Source organism: Ctenocephalides felis, unplaced genomic scaffold (assembly GCF_003426905.1).
Source record: "Ctenocephalides felis isolate EL2017-DRISC unplaced genomic scaffold, ASM342690v1 CF-g0.4_SCAFFOLD_01604, whole genome shotgun sequence".
Taxonomy (NCBI): Eukaryota; Metazoa; Arthropoda; class Insecta; order Siphonaptera; family Pulicidae; genus Ctenocephalides; species Ctenocephalides felis.
In genome coordinates this window covers 6,083,055-6,090,554 of record NW_020537758.1, presented here as the reverse complement: position 1 = coordinate 6,090,554, position 7,500 = coordinate 6,083,055, and the positions used below count along the sequence as shown (strand labels likewise).

The window sequence follows — 7,500 nt, the reverse complement described above, 5'->3', positions numbered from 1 at the left end:
AAGCCCTTTTAACATTCAAGCAATGAATCTGAAATAAATAGTATATTTAGGTAAAATTTAAAATAAGTGCCATTTATTGTTATTTATCCACGTGTTAAATAATAATAAAAAAATAATATCAAATTAATTTACTTGAAAATATTTTTTTATTTAAAAAGCTTTTGCTTAATATTTTTTCTTTGAATTTTTATTAATATTTTATAATAACATTTTTAATGAAATTTACTTGGTTTTATAAAATAGTTATTAGAGGTGTTTACTAGTTTTATTATGGTTTATTTCCTAGTGTGATTGAAAATAGTTCTGGCAATTGCTTTCTTAATTTAACTATTCTTAACGATTATTTAGTAATAATCTTAACAATTATTCAGTTATTTCTTAATGTAATTTTTAAGTACTTTTCGAGCTATGTTATGGACTATATAATAAAATAAATAAATAATATATATATATATATATATATATATATATATGTATATATATTATATTTTCTCTTTCTCGTTCGTCTAAAGTAAACAAAGTATTTAGAAAAACTATTTAATATTAAATAATCTATAATATTATCTAACATTATAACATTCTAAGGCAACTCAGCATACTTTAAAACATCATACATGAAATTCGATGCTTAGTACAGCAATTGCAATCACAAATTTGTATGCCTTTGGTTTATATCTTGTAACTTCTAAATAGTTTATGTAAGGTAAATGATATATTTGGAAAATTTATTTAAAATTAAAGAATCTATGATATTTTTTAACACATTGATCTAGAGCAATGCGGTATACTTTAAAACAACGTACAAAAAGTTCGATGCTGTACAATTGCATTCACAAATTTTCATGCATTTATTTACTGTATCTCTTGTAACTTTTAAACCGTTGATCTAAAATAAACGCAATATTTAGAAAATTTATTTAAAATTAAATAGTCTTAAATATTTTCTAACACAATAATACTCGGTATACTTGAAAACTGCTTTTGAACATAAAAAACCACTTAATACAAAGTCTTATTGCAATTACGAATTATGATGCATTTATTTAGTGTCTCTTGTAACTTTCAAACCGTTAGACCAAAGTAAACAAAATATTCAGGAAAATTATTAAAAATTAAATAATCTATAGTATTTTCTAACACAATAAAGCTCTACAGCAACTCGGTATACTTTAAAACTTTGATTGAACATAAAAAAAAACAAATAGGATTGAAGTTTCTTTTGTGGATTAGATTTGAAGTTTCTTTTGTACTTCATATTTTTATTTGCAAGTAGTACTCGCCGATAGGCATATATATATATATATATTTATATATTATATAAAAAATTAAGTTTTAGTCTATAAATAAAATTAAAATAAAAAAGCCTGACATGCAGCAAACATTAAGACATCTATTTTTGCTCCAGCTCTAGACACAACACAATATATATATATATATATATATATATATATATATAATATATATATATATATATATATATATATATATATATATATATATTAGCTACAAGATCGCGATAAAAACAAAAATCAAAAACTTCATAATGTCATGTTTTTTATTTGTATTATAACTTTATGAATAATTTTACATCATATCATGCTCACATGATTTTTTATGATGGATTGATCGTTTTTTCGCGTGACAACTTTTATTTTGTGATATTTCTCGAAAATATAAAAATGTAATATAACATATACTATATATATACACACACACACACACATATATATATATATATATATATATATATATATATATATATACAAAATTTTATATAAATATTTATATTGATACCAATATTTATTTGCACGCTTTTCATCCTGATTTAGGACTGAGATGTAAGTACTCTGAAAAAAAAAAATAAATTCATATAAAAATACATTTTACCCTGGTGTTAAATTTATTTTTTCTCTCCAGATACGGACAACCAGAGGGTCATAGTCCACGTCAGGGACGTAAACGACGAGCCCCCTTATTTTATAAACCGGCCCTTACCAATGCAAGCTGTAGTACAACTAAATGCACCCCCAAATACACCAGTTTTTACACTCCAAGCCAGAGATCCTGACACTGACCACAATATTCACTATTTTATAGTCAGAGACAGAACTGGGGGTAGATTTGAGGTAAGAAAAAATGCCTGGTAGTAATAATGGTTTGGCTCAAAAATGGGATATAATGGTATGGTTTAGGAGTACACAGAGTTGTCCTAGCACTTTTTGGTACTAGACAAACTTTTTACTCATTCAATCCCACACAAATTTTCTTAACATTCCATATACCTAACACCAACTAATCACGAGTTACATCAACTCAACCAAAAAAAGTCCTTTACCCTCATGAGTCCTTTTTCCTCCAGGTTGATGAAAGATCCGGAGTCGTCCGAAGTAGGGGTACAGATGCCTTCCAACTGGACATGGAATATGTTTTGTATGTAAAAGCTGAAGATCAAAATGGTAGAGTTGATGACAAGAGATTCCAGGCTACTCCTGAGGAAAGATTGAGCATCGTTGGAGGCAAACGCGCGCCACAGTTTTACATGCCGAGTTATGAAGCTGAGATTCCTGAGAACCAGAAAAAGGACTCTGAGTAAGTAGAAAAGATTGATAATGATTGATAATGTAATATACAAAGGATTTGAGATATAGTTTTGGGGTGTATGGATGATTTTTAGATTGTAGTTTTGGCTTTCGATTGGTGTGAAAAACATTAAAATCGGTTTGGTGGTTTTTGAGATATTTGTGGTGCTAGGATAAAATGCACATTTTTTAGACACCTAAGTTTGAGGACTCATATTTTCCAAAATTTTTATTTTACGATTTTGGACTATTCAGATTATTTTTAGAGCATACTTTTATTTTTGCAACAAAATTTACTATTTTACATTGCGTTTATTAGTTTTTGAGATATACAACAATTTGTACGCACACAACATTTTGCAAGGTTCTTTTGATATCAAGAATGTGATCTAAAATTGTTGTATATAAATTTATATAATTTTAGCTTAGTTTTAGGCAATAGTGTATTAAATTAGCTATGCAACTACATATAAGTAATCAAAATCGAATTATCCATTATAAAGATACAAAATAGTTGGAGCACCCCATGTGCAATTTCACCAATATCTACTACTTTATATGCAGCACTAATATCAACTTTGATGAACTACAGCTTCTAAACTATAATAGTTACAATAAAATAATATTAGCATAAAATGTACACTATAGTATCGTGTATTTAACAATATAACTATTATCAAAATCGAACTATTGATTTCTATGTTTTTATTTATTTTGCAAATGCGTTTCATCCCAAATTGTTTTGCAAATCGTTTATAATATCAGGGATGTGATCTAAAATTGTTGCATATAAATTTTTATAGTATTAGCTTAATTTTGGGCTATAGTGTATTAAATTAGCTATGCAACTGCACTAAAATCATCAAATTCAAAATATGCATTATAAAGATACAAAATAGTTTATGCACCTTATATGAAATTTCACAAATATGTACTACTTTATATTCAGCACTAACATCAAATTTGATGAACTACAGCTTCAAAACTACAATAGCTACAATAAAATGATATTTGCATAAAATGTACACTATAGTATCGTGTATGTAACACTATATTTATTATTTAAATCCAGCTATTTATTTCAAAAATTTTATTTATTTTGTAAATGCGTTTCATCCCAAATTGTTTTGCAAATCGTCTATTATATCAGGGATGTAATCTAAAATGTTTGTATATAAATTTATATAGCTTTAGCTTAATTTTGAGCTATAATGTATTGAATTAGCTATTCAACTACATATAAATTATCAAAATCGAATTATCCATTATAAAGATACAAAATAGTTTATGCACCTTACGTGGAATTTCACCAATATATACTACTTTATATTCAGCACTAACATCAACTTTGATGAACTACAGCTTCAAAACTATAATAGTTGCAATAATATAATATTAGCATAAAATGTATACTATAGTATCGTGAATGCAACACCATATTCATTATTAAAATCTAATTGTTTATTTTTAAAGATTTTATTTATTTTGTGAATGCGTTACATCCCAAATTGTTTTGCAAATCGTTCATAATATCAGGGTTTTGATCTAAAATTGTTATATTTATATTTATGTAGATTTAGCATAATTTTGAACTATAGTGTATTAAATTATGCAACTATGCAACTACACTGAAATTATCAAAATCAAAATTTCCATTATAAAGATACAAAATAGTTTATGCACCTTATATGAAATTTCACAAATATGTACTACTTTATATTCCGCACTAACATCAACTTTGATGAACTAGCTTCAAAACTATAATAGTTACAATAACACAATAACACAATATTAGCATAAAATGTACACTATAATATCGTGTATACAATAGTATAATTATTATTAGAATTCGGCTATTAATTTCAAAAAAAAAAAATTTTGCAAATGTGTTACATCTCAAATTGTTGTGTCTAAAAAGAAGTACAAATTGGGTGAGCTATAGCTCCTAAACTGTGCATTTAAATTCGCACAATGTTAGTACAAAAATGTACTATAAAGTCTTATCTTTGCACAACAGTTTGTTCATCAAAATCCAACAAACCAACTCCAAAATATAATATAATTTACATACACAGAGAGATGTAACTCTCTGTATGTTTATTCAGTTTACGTATATGCAAATTGCTAACACACATTGTACTTCAAAAAGTTTCCAGTAAGTTTACAAATGATTTCTAAACTTTCTAATTTAACTTTGAAAGTAATTAGAAAATAATTTTACAAAATGTAATTAAAAAAAACAGCATTTTTGCCAAAAAAATTGGTAAAATCTATATTTTTTTTTCTTTTTTCCAGTATTATTTCAGTAAAGGCCAAATCCTTCGCAGATCGTGAAATCAGGTACACTTTGAAGGCCCAAGGCCAAGGTGCAGGTACTTTTAACATTGGGCCAACTTCTGGCATTGTAAAATTGGCCAAAGAATTGGATTTTGAAGACCTAAGACAACCTCATGTTTATTCTTTGGTCGTGACTGCAACTGAAGACTCTGGAGGCTTCTCAACATCAGTCGAGGTAAGAACTTTGCGATTTATGGGTATACCGAGTTGCAGTACGGCCTTGGGATATTAGACAATGTTTTAATAATTTAATTCTGCACAAATTTGTTTGATATATTGTTTAGATTGAACGAGTGGTTTGGAAGTTACATGAGTTTGAATCAACATTATACTGCAACATGATGATTTTGTTTCACTTATATAAATTGGTGTATAGGAGTATACAGAGTTGTTGTAGGGCATTTTGTGCTTAGACAAATTTATATATGGTTTAATTTTAAACAAATTTGCCAAAAGTTTCATTCAAATTAAACAAATAGTTTATGATTTATGCACAAAATACAAACCAAGTGCTCTTGGTTTACTTTTCTTAGATCATTTTGCATCACTTGGTGGATTCTTTGTACTGATAGAGACAATTTGTTGAGTTTGATGTCGATTTTTTAAAAATCAAAAATGATTCTAGATAAATTTGGTCTGAGACAAATTTATAGATAATTTAGTTAGCTAAAAATCCTTTAAACATTTACTATTTTAGAAGTTACCGTAAAATAACGAAAAAATGTATCACTAGCACCGATTGAGACAATTTGTTGAGTTTGATGTCGATTTTTAAGAATGAAAAATGATTCTAGATAATTTTGATCTGAGAAAAATTTATAGATAATTCTAAAAATCCTGTAAACATTTTATTAACCTATTTTTACTATTTTAGAAGTTACTTGCAAATGAACTTGAATATTTGCAAATAATGCAAAAATTCACCATTGAGTTAATTTTTAGCACTTATTGACGCTATTTGTTGAGTTCGATGTCGATTTTTAAGAATGAAAAATGGTTTTAGAAAACTTTGGTCTGAGAAAAACTTGTAGATAATTTAATTATCTAAAAATCCTGCAAACATTTTATTAACCTATTTTTACTATTTATAATGCAAAAATGCATCACAAAATAATGCAAAAATGCAATTGATGGATTCTTTGAACTGATTGAGACAATTTGTTGAGTTCGATGTCGATTTTTTAAAAATCAAAAATGATTCTAGATAAATTTGGTCTGAGATAAATTTATAGATAATTTATTATCTAATATCTTATGAATATTTTATTACTCTGTATTAAAAAGTTTATAAATTATCAAATAAATAATGCAACGATGCTCCATATATCTCCATATATCATTTTTGTTATTGCTCTTAATGTTGTTCAATATCGAATTCAATATCGATTTTCGAGTACAAAAAGTGGTTGTAAGTAATGTTGGTCTTAGAACACTTGTAGATAATTTACATATTTAAACATACTGTAAACATTTTATTAAGTTATCTTCACTAGTTTAAGAGTTATACCTAAAATATTAAAAAAAAAGAAAAATTACATGAGATTTAACAAAAATTGTACTTCGACACGATGATTTTGTTTCACTGTTATAAATTGTTGCATAGAAGAGCATAGAAGTAGTAGACTAAGTTGTTGTTGTAGGGCATTTTGTGGTAAACAAATTTATGCATTATTCAATTTTAAACAAATTTGCTGAAGGTTCCATCAAATTAAACAAATAGTTTATGATTATGCACAAAATACAAACCAAATGTTCTGGTTCACTTTTTTTACTAAAAAAATGCCAATTTTAAAGCATTCGAAGTTGCTGCAGAGTGTTGGCATATAAGGAAACATTACAGATAATTCAATTCTTCACCAATCTCCCGAATATTTCTTGTACTTCAAATAAACGTTCAAAAGTTAAAGCATTTACTAACCCGATGTCTTTTTTCAGTTGACCATTAGGGTAACAGATGTCAATGACAATGCACCTAAATTTGAGTTGCCAGATACCAAGCCCCACAATGTAGACGAAGATATTCCTTTAGGGACATCTGTCTTAAAAAGTAAAAGTGCTGATGCTGATTCAGGAGCAAATGCTGAAGTCGAATATCTGGTTTCTGATGAACATTTTCTGTGGACGCTGGAGGAGTCATTACTAATAATAAACAGTTGGATGCTGATAATAATAATGCTTATTACGAGTTCCAGGTAAGGGAAAGGACTTTGATAACATATGACAATTTTTATGAATTTTGTGAACTTTGGCAACACCTTACCATTGTTTTTATTTATAGGTGACTGCTCAAGATAAAGGTGAACCTGCAAAGACTGGTACTGCAACTGTTCGTGTTTATACCAAGAATAAAAACGATGAGGAACCTAAGTTTTCCAACAGGTAAATAAATTTTTTTATTGTATCTATTCTTCAATCTGTTGTCTCTACTTTACCAATTTGTAGGTTTATACCCCAAATGTGGATGAAAATGCTGGTCCAAACACGTTGGTGACCACAGTAGTAGCCAGTGATAAAGACGGTGACAATGTTCGATTTGGTTTTGTCGGAGGTGGTACCAGTTCTGGTCAATTTGTCATTGAAGACA

General features: G+C 27.6%; 1 protein-coding gene across 1 annotated transcript in view; it reads right to left on the bottom strand.

The window, feature by feature from the left end:
- Positions 1 to 7,500, bottom strand: part of LOC113374006 (neural-cadherin-like) — a 454,794-nt gene that overhangs the window by 423,433 nt on the left and 23,861 nt on the right.